A 19504-nucleotide genomic window follows, 5' to 3' on the forward strand; every position below is an offset into this window, starting at 1 on the left:
CAACTTCAACTCAGGAGGCAGCAGGGAGTTGTCTGAAGGTAATTGTGTATTCAAGAAGTAAGAAGGTCCCGCCCCTCTGAGATGCAGTCCTCCACCCACCAGCAGAGCAGAAATGACACAGGTCTTTGTCATTGTCCAGGCAGTGAGCCACTTCCACCATGTCCTCAGGGAACCGGCCGAGGGTCCTGGCTCTCCCTGTCCCCATTCCTCTTTCCCTCGGTGAGACACCATCCTCCTTCCAGGGCCCTGCTGTGGCCGCACTCCTCCAGGGACACTTTCTCAGGTTCCCTTCCTGCCCCAGGGAGCTGCCTGTGCCGTGGCACGGGGCCCTGAGTGGCTGGAAGAGCTCCATGAGGTGCTGTCTCTGCGCATCCTGACAGAGCCGGCGCCCGGGGGAGGGACATGGCTGATCTGGGGCAGTGCCGCCTCCTCTGATCACCCCCCAGTGCTGGCTTGGCTTAAGGCTGAGTATTTGACAAACACATGTGCAGTTTAGTGAGTTCCCCGCAGTGAGACATAAGCCAGAAATCACCTGCTCCCCTTCCCGGGCTTTTCCCTTGAATTTCCCAAAATCCAAAGATAGAGACGAGACCGGACAGCACTCCCTAACCCAGTCTCCTCTGCACGCGTCACCCTTAGCAGCTGATTACCCCTACTCTCTATATTCCTGATCTGGGGTGACAGAGAAATGGTGTGGACACCCGGTTTTCTAGACAGATTTGTTCATTTTGTGTGTGTTTGTGGATATGTGTGTGTGTGTGTGTGTGGATATGTGTGTGTGTGTGTGTGGATATGTGTGTGTGTGTGTGTGTGGATATGTGTGTGTGTGTGATATGTGTGTGTGTGTGTGTGTGATATGTGTGTGTGTGGATATGTGTGTGTGTGATATGTGTGTGTGTGGATATGTGTGTGTGTGTGATATGTGTGTGTGATATGTGTGTGTGTGTGTTTGGGATGTGTGTGTGTGATATGTGTGTGTGTGGATATGTGTGTGTGTGTGTGATATGTGTGTGTGTGTGGATATGTGTGTGTGTGTGATATGTGTGTGTGTGTGGATATGTGTGTGTGTGGATATGTGTGTGTGTGTGTGATATGTGTGTGTGTGTGTGATATGTGTGTGTGTGTGGATATGTGTGTGTGTGTGTGTGATATGTGTGTGTGTGTGTGTGTGATATGTGTGTCTGTGTTCTCATTTTTTTTTTAAGAAAGGGCCAGCATGGTACCTCAGAAATATTTTGGATGAAAAAAAATCAATAAAAATCCAAAGCTATAGAAAAATTCAGAAGTTGGACCAGCGTTAAGAGTTGCTTAGGGCCTCACCAAGTTGCTGAGGCCGACTTTGAACTTTGATCCTCTTGCCTCTGTCGCTGGAATTGCAGGCTGCTCCACTGCACCCAGCCTCCATGTGCACTCTGAAGTTGGCCTTTGAGCTATCTGGGTAGCAAGTGGAGAGCCAACGCTCAGAGCTGACCCCACTGCCCTGTCCAGGGGGCTGCTCGCCTTGTTCTTGGGAATTCTGTTGACACAGTACAGCCTGGATCACAATCTGCCCCCTCTGACTGACATTGTTATTGTTTGATACTATCATTACCTTTGTGATGTTTTGAGTTAAAATGAATCCTAGCAGAAAGTGTCTTCAATTTTGCTTTGGCTTTGAGAACTCACGAGGAAACGCAGGACATTTGTCATGAAAGAGTCCCATCTGCAAAGAAGGGTCATCCAGCTCATTGTCCTGCTTTGCATCCTGTTGCTGTGCCCAGCAAATTCCCAGACAGACTCCGAGTCACCATATTTGTTTATAACGGCATCGCTTTACAGAATGGCATCTTGGTGTTACTTCTCAAGCTTTGGGGTCTCATTAAGGAAGTTGGTGCCTATGCCAATACGTTGCAGTGTTGACCCTTTGTTTTCTTGTAGCAGTTGCAAAGTTTCTGGTCTCATTCCTAGGTTTGTGACCCACTTTGGGTTGACTTTTTCACTGTGAGGGATAAGGAACTAGTTTCTTTCTTCTCCATCTAGATTTCCAGTTTTCCCAACACCATTTGTTTAAAAGGCTGTCTTTTCTCCAACGCGTGTTTGGTACCTTTGTCAAGGGTCAGATGACTAGATCTACATGGGTCTGTCTCTGGGCCTTCTGTTCTTTCCCGTTGGTCTCCACGTCTGCTTGGGTGCCAGTCCCAGGCTGGTTTTGTTTCTAGATCTCTGCAGCATAGTTTAGGCCAGGTATTGGGATGCCCCCAGCATTGCTTTTCTTGCCTGTATTACTCTGGCTCTTCTAAATCTTTTATCACTCCATATAAACTTCAGATCCCATTGAATCTGTAGATTGCTTTTGGTGGTGTGGCCATGCTGATAGTATGGGTTCTGCCTATCCATGAACACAGAGGTCTTTACATCTTCTGAGGTCTTCTTTGATTTCTCTCTTCAGTGTTCTATGATCTGCACCATAGAGGTCTTTCACCTCCTTGGTTAGATTTATTCCCAAGTATGTTTTAGGCTATTGTGAGTGGGATTGTTTTCCTGATTTCCTTCTCAGCAGATTCATTATTGGAGTATGGAAAAGTTATTGATTTATGAATATTGATCTTGCATCCTGCTGCTTTGCTGAATTTATCATTTCTAGAAGTTCTCTGTGAGGGTGCTTTGGATCTTCTAGATGTAGATCATGTCACCAGCAAACAGAAATAATTTGACTTTTTCCCAAACCCAAGAATGGATAAGTGGAATGGCCTTAAGTTAAAAATCCACTGCTCTGCAAAGGAAACAGCAAACAGGGTGAGGAGAGAGCTGACAGACGGAGAAGATCTTTGCCAGCTGCTCTTCCAACAGGGGACTAAGATCCAGAACAGAGAAAGCACTCAAAAAACTTAACCCCACAAAATTAGCCCAATCAATAAATGAGTAAATGAACTAAAGAGACATCTCTCAAAAGAGGAATTACAAATGGTGAACGAATATATGGAAAAAAATGTTCAACATCCTTAGCAATCAGGGAAATGCAAATTGAAACTGCATTGAGATTTCATCTCACCCTGGTTAGAATGGCAATCATCAAGAATACAAATAACAATAATTGCTGGCAAGGATGTGGGGGGAAAGTACATTAATACATTATTGATGGGACTGCAAATTAGTGCAACCACTCTGGAAAGCAGTAAGGCAGCTCCTCAAAGGACTAGGGATGGAACCACCATGTGACCAGCTCTCACTGCTCAGTGTTTATCCTACAGACCTAAATCAGCCTGCTCTGGTGATACAGGCCATCAATGTTTATAGCAGCACAATTCACAATAGCCAACTATGGAACCCGCCCAGGTACCCATCAACAGATGAACAGATAAGGAAAGTGTGGTGTATAAACACAATGGAGCTTTACTCAGCCATAAAGAAGGAAGAAATCAAGGCATCTGCTGTTCAGTGAGACAAATGGGGAACATCAGGCGAAGAGAAATAAGCCAAACTCAGAAGTCAAACATCAGATGTTTTCTCTCATATGCAGAAGTTACAGAGAAATAGGGAATTTTTTAAAAAAGGAGAGTGGATCTCATGGAAATATAATCAAAACCAGTGGAGTACAGGAGGGGGACTGAGAAGGAGGGACAAAGGATGGGAAAGGGAGGAACTGGGGAATGAACTGACTGAAGTGTGCTATGTGCCTATATGAAGGTATCACAATGGATTTGAATCCACTTGTATGTGTAACTATAATGCACCAATTACAAGACAATAAGTAAATGGGTGGAAGTCCAGCAGAGTAGAGGAAGAGGATCAAGGGAAGCGGTGGGGAGGAAAGAGGAGGTAGTGTGGGTTGAAACGGAGCAAACTGGGTTACGTTCATCTATGAATATGTCAAAATGAACATGATGTATAGCTATAATTCACTAATAAAAACATTTTAAAATAAAGAATTTTTAAAAGGCCAGTGTCATGGAATAAGCCAGCTAGGTGCACAAACTTCTGCTAAGAAAGAAGTCCTGCATGAAGGTGAAGCCGCTCGGCTCACGTGTGACGCTGGCTTGTGTAACAGCAGCACTGCCACATCTGCATTCCCAGACTCTTCCTCTAGAAATGAGGACAATATTAGGCTGACTGCATGGATTTTTGCATGAATCAATGAGCTCACAAATGGAGCCTGCTTTAAGCCACCTGCATGTGGAATATTTCACTGTCATCGTCACTGTTGTCCGTTGACTAAGTCCACATGGGGAACCCATGGGCAATAGTGCCTGACATCGGGCCAACCACATCCTGCAGAACTTCCCTGGCCCTGGACACTCTGCAGACGGAATTCTCCCAACGCTCCTCAACTGCTCCAGGGGTCTGTGCAAACCCAAGACAATGTGTTTAAATGCGACAGTCCTCCTCTGAGCATCTTTCTGTTCTGACCTGTTTTCTGAATCTTATCCAAAAAAAAAATCCATCAAACAGAGATGGAGTGTGTTCCCAAAGTGCTCTGTCTTCCCCAAATTACTGGAGCCACACAGAGCGGAGTGCTGTTTGCTGCTCTCACTTGTGAAATTCCACAGGCTGGAGAGGAGCACTTGGGGGAAAGAAAGGCATAAAGTGCGGGCCGGGGAGGGGAAGGACCGGAGCTGGCTCAGGACACTGGCTCCCGTCCCCTTCAAGGCCGACACTGTAGCATGGGAACCTGTGCAGTATTTTCCCGACTGGAAGTTCTGCTGCGGTCCACACACAGCCAACTCCGACTGCTTGGTCATTTTTCTTTTGTGTCTGTTACTTAAAACAGTAATGTCCCACTTGGAAGTGGCTCTGCAAGTGACAGGTGAGGAAGTTTTGAGTTGTCCCTGCATTTTCTGGGACACACCAACCTGGTGCTCAGTTGAGTGTGCAGATGGGTTTACACGTCACTTCAACGGGTTCCAAAGAATGACCCCTTTCAGGAGAGCTGTGTGGCTCCTGGGTGTCTCCACGGCTCTGGCCTCCACAGAGGCTCTTGCGAGCGACAGACGTGTAAACCTTTCCCATTGATCTTTCCATTGTACGACCCATAAAAGAAAGCACCGGACTCCCCCATTATTTCCTTTCTCCTCTCCCGTCCCTTCTCTCCATCCACCCCCAGCTCTTGTGACCGTCATTAGAAGCAAACAGAGGACCACACTTCTACCTCTTAATTGGGTGTTTAACAGGACAGTGTTTGAAAGCAATTAATGGAGAAAAACAGTTTTGTCCTGTTTTATCAATTGGTCTCCAAGGAAAACGCCTGCCCGCGGTGGCTGCGCTGTGTGAGCCAGGGAACTGCTGTCCTTTTCAGTTTTTCCCATGTCACAGTTATTCACTGAATTCAGCTCTCCAGAGTGTCCCCGGTGCCCATTATCTCGCGGGTGGAGAATGAGCTGGGCCACTTCAGCCTCCCTTCCTCTGACGCCTGCTCCGCAGCTTTTCTTCTGGGCCCGAGGAATGTGAGGCGCAGGAGAAAAGGAGAGGATCTTCAAAAACATGTGAAGTGGCCAGAATGGCTTCTTGGTACCTGTGAAGGGTCCCCTCGAAGCAGCTTAGGGGACAATGGCAGGTTGCGTCTGGCCGGGTTTATTTTGTCCACACGATCCATTTCACACGCACCCGGGCAACTGGTGAATGGAGGATTAGCGGCCGTTTTCACCTTATTGAAAAGAGTGATTCAAAGCAAACAAATAGGGCTGACGAGTTAGAATATGAAATTAAAGATTCTCCCAGTCCCTTTGTGGTCCTGCGAGTCACATTCACACCCTACCAAGAGCCGCGCTGAGAGACACACAAACACAGGTCAAGCGAGCGCCCCAGGTGGCTTGCCCTGGTTGGGTGGCAGGCTGAGCACAGGAGTTGGCATCCCATAATGTCCCCTTGCTCCCTGAGACAAGCAGGCCCTGTGTCACCAGAACTTGAGCTTAAGACATAGAAGACTCTGTCTTGAAACACGACAATAAAGGTCAGCTTTTAGGCTATTCAGTATCCATATCCAGTTTGTTTTGCCGTCACAGTTATTACGAGACCCATCCTAGATCTTGTGTGGAACAAGTTTAAACTAATACTGGATGATGATGTCCTTGGTTTCAGACTCAGTGGCTTTGTTGACCTTTATGTCATTAACGTATCATGCCCGGGTCACCCTGGCAGTTGGCATCAACACACACACATGTCCATCTCCACCATCAAGGCCCTGAGCGCTAGGCCAACAGGACTGGCTTCGGTCATATTCCAGCCAGCGTGAAGAGTAACCCCCTGGACCCGTGTTTCATTTTCAGTAGTTTCATGTGGTCATATTCACATCTGTCTTTAATAACTTAAATAACCTATTCATTTCTGAGTGTACTTCCCAAGCATAACCAGAACGTGAGCTCAATTTCCGACCCCAACCCAATATTATCCAGCATTACTGCAATAAACGGAGACGGATTCTGAACCGAGGACTGGCAGGGGTTGTTAAATGTGATGACTTATAGTCATTGAAATGAGAAATTTTTTCAGAGGCATAACATTTTATTTTCATTTACTCAGATATTATTGAGCACCTAAATGATGTACAACATGCAGCTGTTGAGGAAACAAAATATAAAAAAGAAATAATGTCCAACTTGTATAAACTCATGACCCAAGGAAAGAACAAATCTGCACATTCAAAAACCGTGTTCTGTAGCTTACCCCAAGTGCCCAACTGTTAGTATGCACGCTGAGCAGGGAGTAGGGAGAGTGGTGGAAAGCAGGGTCTTAGGAGAGAAAGCCCGCTGCGTGGTTAGGACATGGAGCCCCCAGCTCCTGTGAACACAGCAGCGTTGGGGGCAATGGTTGGACCGGGAGCTGTGACCTCATGGCTGCTCCTAGTTTGAAGGGACCGACTGGTGGTGACTGCAGGCAGGTGGGGTGTGGCTGGAGGGGCTGGGCGGCCCCTCACCTCTTCTCTTCCTGGATGCCAAGAAGGGGGTGGCGTTCCTCCCACACCTTCCCACGGTGGCTGCCTCACCTGGGCCCAGAGCCAGGCAGTTGGCCCACCACGGACTGAACCTCTAAGTCAGGAGCCAAATTAAACTCTTCCTCATCTAAGTTGTTCCTGTCGAGTGTTTTGGTCACAGGAATGAAGCTCACGGTTACAAAGATCTGCATAAGCACGGCTGGGCAGCTGCTGAGCCCCGGGGGAACCCAGGGGTGGGTGACGGAAGAGACGTGCTGGGGCCGGGCCCCATGGGAGGAGATGGAGAGGCAGTGAGGCAGAAACAGAGGCAGGGGCCACCCACCCTGCGCTTCTCAGCTCGTGAACCACAGGAGCCCAGAGAGACCTCAGCAGGGAGAGTGAACCCCACTGCAAATGCAGAGCTCTGTAGGTGGGAAATCCAGGAGGAAATCGGGGTGCAGGGGACGGGGAGGGGGTTGGAGGCATACATGGGACGTCAACTAGCCAGGAGGTGCCAGGGAGTACTGGGGGGTCCAAGGCACGAGCACTGCCCCTCGTGGACTTGGGGCTGCGTAGTGCGGGTCTGGAGGAAGGCGCGTGGGAGCACACGTGGGGGGCTGCGAGAAGACAGCTGCACCCACCAGCCCACCCAGTAAGGGGGCCTGACTTCTTCCCCAGCAGGGTCCCCCAAAGTTGGCAGGGAGCAGAGGAGGGAGGGACAGGCCTTTCCCCAGGAGGAGCTGCCTTCTTTGGCCCCTTCCACGCACACTGGCCCTGGGCGCATGGGGAAGAGAAGGGGCAGGTGGGGGGACTCCAGCTCCCAGTGAGACCCTCCCCTGTGTCTGAGAACAGGTTCACTGTCACCAGCAACGTCCACATTATTTGGAGGGATTCGTTTTCATGATAGTCATTATTCTCATGTCTAGATTTGCATTTCAAATAGATTAAACCCCGCACAGTGAAGGGGCACTCCCTCCCGTCTGAATGCCGCGCCTCCCCACGGGCCTCCTGGCTGAAGCCCTACCCCTGCGCCCAGGAGTGGACACTTCCACGCACTCCGTGGCCCCTCCACGCCGTCTCCACGCCGTCTCCACACGTGGCAGTGGCCACTCTGCTTTCACAGCCTTCGGGCCTCTTCCTCCTCGTCCGGGTGGGTCTTGAAGAGCCATCTTTGGGTCCTTGGTCTTCACGTAACCTCAGCAGTCGTCAGTCATGCCTGAACCTGTGGCTTTGCCACCACCAGAAGAGGCTCAGGACACAGATAGGAAGGCGGCACCCCTGTGGTCTCACACACTGTGGCCAGTTTCCCTGGCTTCCCAGGCACCCACGGAAGGGTCTCCAAGATGGTCGGTTTCCGCGGACTTCGTTGGTTGGCCATGAAACTCCTGGTCCAATTACTCAGGTGGCCGACAAGGAAGAGCAGATTTATAGATGCATCACGTCATCTAAACCTCGCCTGCTGTAGGCCATGCTTCAACTTGGTAAAGCATTTGCAGGTATTCCTGATGGCAGGAGTGAGTCCAGTCCACCCCTGTGACTAGTACAGAGTGTCCGTCGTGTGGGTCAGCCATGTGAGATGCATTCAGTTCTGCTCTGATTTTAATAAGACTGTTACTTGGGTTCCAGTGTCTGCCATGACAAGTGGCAGTGACCGTTCTCCAGGGTCCCCTGTGGAGGCAGGACCCATGTCCCTCTGAATGCACACTTCTCATTTCTCTACAGATGACTCTTCAAAAACAATGACCCTCAATGCCGTAGGTGAAACTCACGCCTACCGTGACATCCGGAAGAACGGTTACCCACAATCATTTTCATCCTTTGGTTTACATTGTGTTTGAGAATCAGGACACGACCTTTCTTCCAGGAGGACAGCTCAGTGTGACTGAGAGTGACCACTGTCTCCACACTCTAGCTGCTGGGGTCACAAGAAGGGTCACTTCCTACTCCATGAGGACCTGTGCCCAGATAGCACTGGGGAGGATGGAAACTTCACTTATGGAAACCAACATGAAACACAGATGAAAAAACAGGTCACAGAGTTGCCTGGAATGACATAAAGGTGGAAAAATAAGACATAAGTCACCCACCATCCAAATAAGTACAATTCAAAGTTTTTTAAAAAAGCGCCATTTGGAACGCTCAACTTGGGGAGCACCCTTCCACACCACCAGAATGAGCCCAGACGGGGGACAGGAGATTCAGGGCTGCGACCCACCAACAATGCCAGGTGCCGGTCTCTGGAGAGGGCTTCTCCTGGCAAGTCCCTCCCCACCTGCACAAAGGCAGGTGACCACTAGGAGAGATACCCACCTGCTTGCCAGGAATGGGCCTGCCCAGGGGCCTCTCCCCCTCCCCCACGGAGCAGTCCAGAAAATTGAGCTCTGTGCCAGCCTCTGCTGGACAACCATCCTCTGGACATGGCCCTACGGTCACCCCTGAACAGACGGTCCACACACACCAGGCACCACAGCTCACTCCTGGGCACAGCACCCACCTCACCCACTCCACCTACATTTTTAACTGTTGTGTCTGTTTGTTTTGTACTTGAGAAAAGTCCCACATTACAATGTGGACTTCTGAAAAGATGATGTGAATTATAATGATGAATTCCTCGGGCACAGAGAACACATTGGCAGTTCCAAAACTCGTCAGTCACATCATCACTTTTAACTCAATAGAACCAGGTGAAGGTCCTCTACAAACACCCAGGGCACGAGGAGGCCCAATGAGCCTCCAGAGCGACAAAAATGAGAGTAAACAAAAAACCCTACGAGGAACTATTTAACAGACACATCCACTGAAGAAAGATAAGATGGATAATCGAGGTCTTTTTCATTTGTTCTTTTTAGTTATGCATGACAGCAGAGTGTCTTTGACATATCACTCATACAGGAGTGTAACTGGCCAGTCTTGTGGTTGTACGTGACAGGAGTTGCACTGGCGGTGTGAATGCATATATGAACACAGGAAAGGGATGTCCAGTTCATTACTGTCAGTCCCACACCCTCCCTCCCCTTCCTTCCTTCCCCTGGGTCTAACCCCATGAACCTCTATTGAAGTTCCTCTTCTTCTCCTGAGTCCCCTCTTTGTGAGTCAGCATCCACACATCAGAGAGAACATTCAGACTTTGGTTTGGGGATTGGCTTATTTCTGTTAGCACAATAGCCTCCAGTTCCACCCATTCAAAGGGGTTTTTAAATCTCAACAGCATTTTAAAAGGAGAATTTTAAAGTAGTATATTACCATTACATGCTGGTCATCAGACATCATTTTAAAATTGATTCAAGTATTACTTAAGTCCTGTTGACCTGTCCTCTTTCTAACCTGTCTTGGGTCCCTCCAGAACACACGGTCAGCGAGGAGACTGTATCAGTGTGGATCCTGGAAGCTGCTGGACTTGGAAACTCCATGCTCCCCCAGTTCCCGGCTGGAGCCTAAGGCTAAGATGTGTAGCAGGAAAAGATTCTTTAAATTCGAGGGGGAAAATGCAGGAATTTCAAGGCTTAGCTTGGGCTGACTGTAGACTTGGCTTCAAGTGTTGGGCGTCTGCTTAAACGTGAAGACTTTGGTCCTAACACCAGGCCAGTGCCCAGGCCAGCGCCTCCCTGTGGGCTGTCCTTACCTGCTGACTTCACTACCACCTGTTCTGTCGTGTTACACGTGACGAGGAACGTTCCTATTAACCGCGAGGAAGCCTGGGTTCCTTCTAAGCCACCACCAACCGAGTGTTCCCAGGGCAGCGGCCTGTTGTGTAAGTCACCCAGGATGGCACTAGAGGAGCGGCCTGCCCAGGAGCTGGACTTCCACCCAGAGCCCTCCTCACGGGAAGCAGGCGGGACACCCCTGTGCCTCTTTAGGACACAACTAAGAAACCAGATGTGAGCTTGAGTGGAGCACTGGGCTGCACCCCCTGCTCCTCACTGGGCCGCGTTTGCCCTCAGCCAGCGGGAGGACTGACGCTTCCCTGTGCAAGGCGTGGAGGACCCCACGCGGCAATGTCCTCTAAGTGCGTGGGGGAGCTGCGTGAAGGTGAGAAGCTTCCTCCCACAGGGAGGAGCGGAGGGGTGGGAGGTGACCTGACCCAGTGGCTGAAGTGGCACTCCACCCCAGTACAGCCCCCTCAAAGCTGAGCCTGTCCCTCCCTGGCCTTCAGAGCTGTCTGTGCAGTGGACCCCTCCCCCCGGGAGCTTATCCTAAGTTAACGGAGAAAACTATGGACAGAGGGAAGTGGGGGTGGGAGGGGGCCTGTTTGAGCCAAAGAGGAGGGACAGGCCAGCAGCAGGGAATCCCAGAGAAGAGATGTGGTGGGGACAGAAGCCACAGAGAGGCCAGAACCACAGAATATGCAGTGGATGGGGGACAAGGCCCTTGGCTACCCAGTGCCCGTACCTGGGGAGCAGGGTGAGATGACCTAATCTCTGTTTCCTCCCACCTGACCCCATGCCCAGGACTTCCACTGGCCATAGCCAACCAGAACCCAGTGTGGCCATGGGGGCCAGCCTCCCAGGGAGGGCCTACTGACAGGAGGCACCCCTCAGGGGCAGGGTGTAGGGAGCGTGCAGAGGAGGGTGGACACCAGCTGGGAGGGACAGCTGGCTTCTCTGAGGCTTCGGGAGTCCCCCTCCCCTTCACAGTGTCCACCAAGGCTGCCTTCCTGTGTGGGGAGGCTCTCAGCCACACTTGAGTTTGTCCTGGTGTGGGCCCCAGGCTGATACGTAGAGATAGAACTCAGGCCATTGGTGCTCACCTCTCGAGCCACGAGAGTGGGAGGCAGGAGGCGTCCCCTTGTGAGTACTGCCTGCAAGTGTCTGAGTGACAGTCACCTATTCTCTCCTCAACACTTGGACTTCCTGTGTGGAAAACGTCCTGAGGGCTCCCTGGGGACATTTCCCGGCTTCTTCAATTCCTTTATGACTTACACAACTATTCATGTTTTGATATTTCTTTTCAGGTCAATTTTTGATAACTTTTAGTTTTCTAAGAACTTGTCCATTTTTGTAAACTTATTGACATAAATGTTCTTAGTAACGCTCACTAATTTGGAGAGAGGTCCTTTGTTCTATGCCTGTTGATGAACTCTTTTCTCTGCTTATTCTTGTCTGGAGTTTGGAGTCTCTGCACAGACACAACTTGGGGCTTTTGGGCACTCTCCACTGCATATTTGCAAGCTTATTATTATTTTTTGTTTTGAATTTTTTCATCATTCTACTTTCTGTGAATCAGTTTTCTTTCATCTTCTAATTGCTTACGAACTCACTTGTTCCAAGCTTTAGAAAGCCATGCGCAGGGAGCTCAGGGCGCTCCGGTGGCCCTCCAGGGTCAGCACTTGGCATCTTGTCATCATTGCATTCAGTACTTTCTGGTTCCTACTGTGATCTTCCTTTGGCCCACAGAGTACTTAGACAACTTTACTCCCTGGTTCCCTTATACACAATTTTGTCTTTGCTTTGGTAATCTGGTTTCTTGATTGTTCTTGGTTTTCCCATGGATTATGGTCAGAGTATGCACTCTGTACAGTTTGAATCCATTGAAATCTGTTGGTAAGTGCTTACTCTATGGTTTACTTTTATAAAAGATTTGCATATGCTTGGAAATACCCAGTGCACAGTTACCGCATGCAATATCTAAAATATATCCTTAACATCCTGTTAGCTGGCTCTATGTTTTACTCACTGATTATCTTAGTCTGGTTGTGTTGCTATAAATACCTGAGGTGAGGTGATTTACAAAGAACAGAAATGGGCCTCTCACAGTCCTGGAGGTCAAGATCCAGGCTTGGTGGAGGCTTGGTGTCTGGAGAGAGCTGCTCTCTGCTTCCCGATGGCACTGTGCTGCTGCATCCTCCAGAGGGTGGAGGGGAGAGGAGGGTGAGGCTCAGACTTCCTCCAGGAAGCCCTCTACCGGCACCCAAGGAGGCAGAGTCCTCGGGCCCCATTGCCTTCCAGCATCACTGAATGGAGAGTAAGCTTCAGCGTGAACTGGGAGGGGGTCCAACGTGCAGACCCCAGCCCTGACCCTGAACGTCAGTGTTCAGCTCCATGGATAGGTCGCCTTGTCCCATGAGAGATGCTTCTAACGTGCCCCCTGTGCTTGGGATTCTTGACACTATGATCAGGCAACTGCCGTGTCAGCCTGTGCCTAATGTGACTTCAGGCTACGTTAGGATTTTTATATCTTCAGGGAAGGGAACCTTTTATAGTTATGAGGCATTCGTAAGACAAAAATAAAACCCAACAGTTCCACTTCTTTGACTTGATAACTATTTATGCCCTGGGAACTTGACACCTGTCAGGCACAGCACACCTCGGTAGTACTTGGGAACAGATCAGATGTCACCCCTCTCGTTTCTGGTACAAAAAATATTTTTGCACAGTGTGTTTTGTCAGAGTAACTGCTGAAACATTAACTTCACAAAGACACATCATCAAAATGAGTGTAGAGATCCCACGTTGAAACTGTGAACTACCTTGAGCTGGTTTCCCTCGGAGCTCGCTGTGCCAAGACGGGAGCCCTCCGCACAGAGTCGGGAAGCTCTGGGTCAGCATTTGAAAGCACACACTGCTTTGTCCAGGCCTTTCCAGCCTTGCTGCCTCCTGATCTGTAAGTTCACCTTTGATTCATTCAGATACTTCATGCCTTGACTTGAAGCATTTCGTCCTCCATGTCTAACGCAGCGAGTGACGTACAGGATCTAAACATGCCGCCTGACACCTTCATCTTTGGATCTCCGGACTCACGGCACTTGTGTCTCCGCCGTGGCCTTCTTTGGATCATCTTTTACTAATCCTTTGTTGGCTTATTAGTCCAGTTCTCTGGGGCTGAGGGGAGGTGTCAGGGTCCGCAGGCCACATTGGGATCTCCACTGCCTCCCCTGGTGCAGGACGCACGGGGCCCAGGTGAATGAGGGCAGGACAGCTCCGGGCCTGCTCACGGCTGTCGCTGTCAGGCCCTGCTCAGCTCCCGTGCCCTTGGACTCAGCCTGATTGTCACCAGTGGGCGTCAAGAATGTCCTTGTTTCACTGTTGTTTTCTACAGATTTTTTCCCAAGATGCAGACTTCTAGGTTGAGGCCTCTTTGGTTTTGTAGACACCATCTCTCTCCTCTCCACGGCATCGTGTCCCTCCGGAAATGGGCTGACGTCTCTCTATCTTTTCCCTCGGTCTCCTTCATGAATTTGTATCAATTTGGGGTTTGTTTGTTTGGTTGTTTGTTTGTCTTTTGCAAACTTTATGATTGCTCTTTGCATTTAAGCAATTAGATTAGGACGGGCCTCAACAAAGTTATACATTCTTGCTATTGGGATTCGTTGAATTTATTGGAGATGTAGGTGTGTAGTTTTAACCAAACTTGGAAAGTTCTGCCATTGTTTCTTGAAATATGTTTCCTCTTCCCTCCTTCTCCCCTTCGTCCACTGTGTATATGTGAGTGTGCATGTGCGAGTGCATGTGTGTATGTTTAAAACAGTTCAAGCTTTCAACAGCTCACGGATGCTCTATTCTTATACTTAAAGTTCCTTTTATTCTCTGTACTTCATTTTTGATACTTTCTATTTCTATGTCTTCAAGTTCCCTAATCTTTTCTTTCACCATTTCTAATCTGTCATAATCCCTTCCTAGATATTTCTCATCTCACGTGTTATATTCTTTATACATTTAATTTTGGACCTTTTTATCATAGTCATCTGTGCTTAACTTTCTGAATATATGGAACAGAATCATAATGACTGCTTCAATTTTTTGTGTGTGTTTTAATTTTAATATGTTAGTGATCAATCAATTCTAGTTGGTTTTTCTTCTCATTATAGATTGCATTTCTTTACTTCTTGGTATAACTAGATTTTTTCATTGGGTGCCAAATATGGATTTTTGCCTGGTTTGACAGTGGGAACTTTTGTTTCTTGTGTTATGTATGCTTGAACTTTGTTCTGTGAATATTAAGGCACCACTTGGATTCGAATGCAATGTGTCTCAGTGTTTTTTGTAAATGATGCTTGTTCTGGGGTTGGTTGTACTTCTTGAATGCACGGGTTACAGTCTTCCTCAGGTTTGGAAGTTTTTCCCATTATTTATTCACGTGTTTTTCTGGCCCTCTTTGGAACTTCCGATACCAAGTACAAAGCTGAGTGAGTCCACCCCCATGGTCCACTAGTGCTTTTTTAGTTTCTAAAAACATCTGACCTGTTTCCTATCAGGTAGTTTTTGTTGTTGAATGTTGGTGCCTCAGTCCTTTGGTACCTTCACTAACCCTTTCACCTGCAATGTCTGATCTTCCACTCACCCTTCCAGTGTGTTTTTCATCTCAGACATTGTGGTTTCCATATCTAGACATTCCATCTGGATGGCTTTCTCTCTCCGGTGACTCTCCTTCCAGAACAGGTGAGGATAGTTGTAAGTCCTGCTCTCCTGTGCTAACATTCTGTCTGTTCCACATCACATCTGACTGATTGACTAGTCTCATGTGTCTAGGCGTCTTGCCTCTTTGATTAAATACCAAATACTGAATTTCACCTTGTTGGATGCTGTATATTCTTGTATTTCTGTAAGTCTTCTTGAACTTTGTTCTGGAATGCAGTGCAGTTATCTGGCTGGCTTCATAACTTGTTGGGTGGTTCTGGAGAAGAGCTCATTAGGATCATTGTTCCCCTTTACTCTGCTCAGGTTCCCAGGACCTATGGATTTTTTCCAGACAGGCCTGTGGGAGCAGCATTGTTTCAGGACCTGCGTGGGCACTGGGAATGGCTCTAAGCCTTCCACGTGGTCTTTCTCTGGGGCAAGCCCCTTTCTGGTGTGCAGAGTCGGTCAGTACTCTGAGTGTTCTGTAGATTTCTCAAGTTTCCTGTCTTCAGTCCTCTCCTCTGGTCCTCTGCCCTGGGCACTCTGGCCACCCAGTCACCTAACTCTTGTCTCCAGTCCTCTGGACACTGGCTGGTCCCCCTCCCTGTACTGCCCCTGGGAAGCTCTCTCTGGGGGTCTGCCCAAGCTAGCACAGGGCCCAGGACCTCCTTCCATCTTTCAGGGGTCTCTGTCCTCCATTGCCTGAGGCCCAGGTTCTTGAGGACTATTGTTTATGTATTTCCTTCTTTTTTCCCCCATCTCTCTTTTTGATGACTTCATTTTGGCTATAGCATAAGTCCACAGTATTTCATTCACATTTTTAATTCACTTATTGATTTCCAATATCAGGAATATTCCCCTCTCAGCCCAGGACCTTGGTCTCAGTCTCTTCTGTCCCTTCTGTCCTCTCTGATGCTCTCCTGCAGGCTGCTCCGGGTGTCCTCCTGCTCAGATTTCCTTGATCTGGCAATTTCCCCTGTGGGCTGGGTTTTATCCCTTAGAATGGTCAGTTTGTACCTAATCACTGGAAGAGGGACAAGTGCAGCCTGGCGCTGAGCTTCTCCAGGGTGTGGACGCGGCCTCGGGGCCCCTGGTTTGCAGCCTGGGTTCCGTCATTCCTTAGACCCACCCCAGGCGTGACCTGGCTGGATGCTCAGGCAGTTCCACCCTGCTTGCCCTGCACAGGAGTAGCAGAGACCACAGGGTGGGCCACCACCCGCTAACTTTGGTGGCCTATTGCCAGTCTCTGGGCCTGCTCTGGCTGGTCGTCTACCCTGGAAACAGCCCACGCAGAGCAAGGTAGGGGAGAGGAGAGGGCCCAGCTGGAAAGGACGCCATCCCCCTTTGTTACGCCTGGCCCCACCAGGCCTGTCCCCTCACATGGACCCTGCCACACTGCCCACGTGAGGATGCTCCCCTCGGCTGCTGTCAGCTGCTTGATGTCCACCCCAGTGCCAGCTTGGAGGTGGTGAGCTGAGAGGCTCAGCCACGCAGTTGTTCTCGACTTCTCAGACTTGTTTCTTCCTTGGCAGATAGCTTAATTATTTAACTACATGAGTCTCTTGAATTGTAATTCTAAGCTTTTATTCATGATCCTGACTCCAATTGGCAATCAGCAGGTAGAAAGTGTTCCAATTAGAAAAATCAAATTAATTCTTTTTTAAATAAGGAGGAAACACTACTTATTCTGTACTCCAGGGAAGTAGAAATGAGGTGGAATTCTTAAAATGAAAGGGACAATTATATCTCCCTCATTTATACCATCTTCTCTCCCTCTCTCTCTCCGTCCCCACCCCTCTCTCTCTCTCTCCTTCTCCAACCTCCCCTCCATGTTCTCTATTCCCTAAAGCCCAAGAAATTACGGGGGGAGGAATTATTCCATGTGTTGTCCTCCCCACGGAAGACCTGCCATGACTGTGCCCTTGGAGTGGATCATAGATCAGAAGGTCAAGTCCTTAAGTTCAGGAACATGGTGTGGACATGAGAAGACAGGAGCCACGACTGAGCCACACTCCTCCCTCCTGTTTGATGTGTGAAGGAAGCCCTGCAGAACGCTTTGGTGCTTGGAACCTCTTGGCATCCTTCTCTCCTGGGCCCTGTCCACCCTCTTTCTAATGGAAGATCCCCTCTGGGCGTCTGTTCTCTTAGAACATGTTTAATGGAATCCTGTGATTCTGCCTGAAGGCAAGCCCCTAAGAATCCAAGCCGACTGCTTGGTTCGACCAGGCTAGACACAGCTCGGAGGTCATGTTCAACTTCACAGCTACATTCAGAAACAGAAACCACTAGGCCGAGAAGGCTGAGATTCTGGGCTTTCCACTATTCCTATAAATCAGTGGTGACGTCCCGTGGAAGTGGGTTTCCGATGATGACTCTGTGTCCACTCCTTTTGCTGCTCATTTCTGCAGCCAGTTGGTGGCTTTGGTCTCAGACAAAAATTACTTAAAAATCACCATTTTGGTGAATGTCTTGTGGGCTTATTTTGGGCTTTAGCTCCCAAAAATGCATTATTTTCTAAACCTCTAATGATTTACCATGTGAAACCAAAACACTATGTTGCATTTTAAGAACATCATAGATCCTGGATCACTCATTATTCCATTTGGAAAGAATCCTCTGAGCAATGATTAGAACAACATGGCAACCTAGAACCCCAGATGACAGTGATCTTTGCAGACCTGAGAAGCTGAGTACTCAATACTCCCATTCTCCGAAGGTTGGGAGGCAGGACAAGAAAGGATCTCCAGGCACTATTAATGTAAACAACAATAATAGGATTTTCCAATCATGCCAACCCCAGATAACTCAAAGATGAAGAAAGGAAGGTTCTGTGTGTGTGTGCTCTATCGCGCGCGCGCACACACACACACACACACACACACACACAGCACTATTAGACAACTGGGAGGCTTTTCAGCAACTGAATAAAGAAGCCATGGTGCCATCTTGTTCCAGGCTAAGTGGGCCTTAGAGCAGGCTCAGTGTTAACTTTAGAAGCTGAGAGCTGGATCTTTTGATAGTTTAGACTCTAGTAGTTCCAAGTGATGAGGAAGAGTTAAGAAATAAATATAGGATATGACTCCTAAAGACTAGTAACAGAAAAGACACCCACACCCCTGTAACTCGGGTCCTCCTGCAGGAAAGCTTGTTTGGAAGGGCTTGGGTACAAGTGACGAGTGGAGAACAGCTGTCAGTGAACGGCTGCTTCTCTGAGCGTGAGCCAAAGTGTTGGGAACCCCCAGGGAAGCTGAGCCTGGAAACCAGAACGCCAGAAATAGCATCCGAGCCTCGTCCAGACCTTGGGCTCCCTCCCTCCCACTTCTGCAGATGCACAAAGATTCAGCACCAAAGACCCACACGTCTAGAATATTAATGGAGTTCTCTGAGCACACGGGAAATGGTGCAAGGTGAAATCCTGACTCCACCGGGAAGACCAGCACCAGAACAGCCACCACACAGGAAACATGCGCAGACGGTCGTCTTGCCCTGGAGTCCACTGAGAGATGTCTGCATCCTGGAGTTACAACAGCAAGGGGACAGCGTCCCGCTGGGGAGAAACAGGAGGACACCACTGAAAAGCCCCGACTCTTCATGCTGTGCCGCACCACAACTGGACCTTAGGTGACAGTGAGTGCCAGATGTAGACCACAAGCAGAAGAAATCACCACAGCAACACCAGAAATAAAAATGTGCGGCATCTAAAGATCCAGCGAAGGAGATAAAGTACAATCACCAACGAATCAGTCAAAGAAGACAGAGAGACAAGAAGCAGATGAAGGTGAGTCGAAAGGACACAAAGAGTGACATGGCAGCTCCAATCCCACCCTGGTGACCGTCACACCAGACACAGAGGGTCTAAAGTGGATAGAACACAGGGACCAGGAGCAATGTGTGGCCAGGTGCCAAGACACCTGGACTAGACAAGGACAGTCTTCAACAAACCACGCTGAGGAAACCAGGCATCCACACGCGAGTGAGAAACCCGGTCCTCGCCTGAGACCCTGGGCAGAACGGATCTTACGTGAATCAAACGACTGAACCTAACAGCTAAACTGCAAGACAGAGAAGATAGTCACATCGTTGAGTTCATTGATAAATTGATAATTCTTGAATATGACACCCAAAGCACACAAAAATAACAGAAAAAATAGACAAATTAGAATTCATCAAAAGTAGAAGATTTTAGACACCAAAGGACAAGCCACTGAGTCAGAGAAATGAATTGCAAATCATACACCTGGTGGGAGGTCCATCCAGTATAACAAGGAGCTTCACAACTGAAGAC

The sequence above is a fragment of the Spermophilus citellus genome, assembly GCF_964194105.1.
Source record: "Spermophilus citellus genome assembly, chromosome: 3".
NCBI lineage: Eukaryota > Metazoa > Chordata > Mammalia > Rodentia > Sciuridae > Spermophilus > Spermophilus citellus.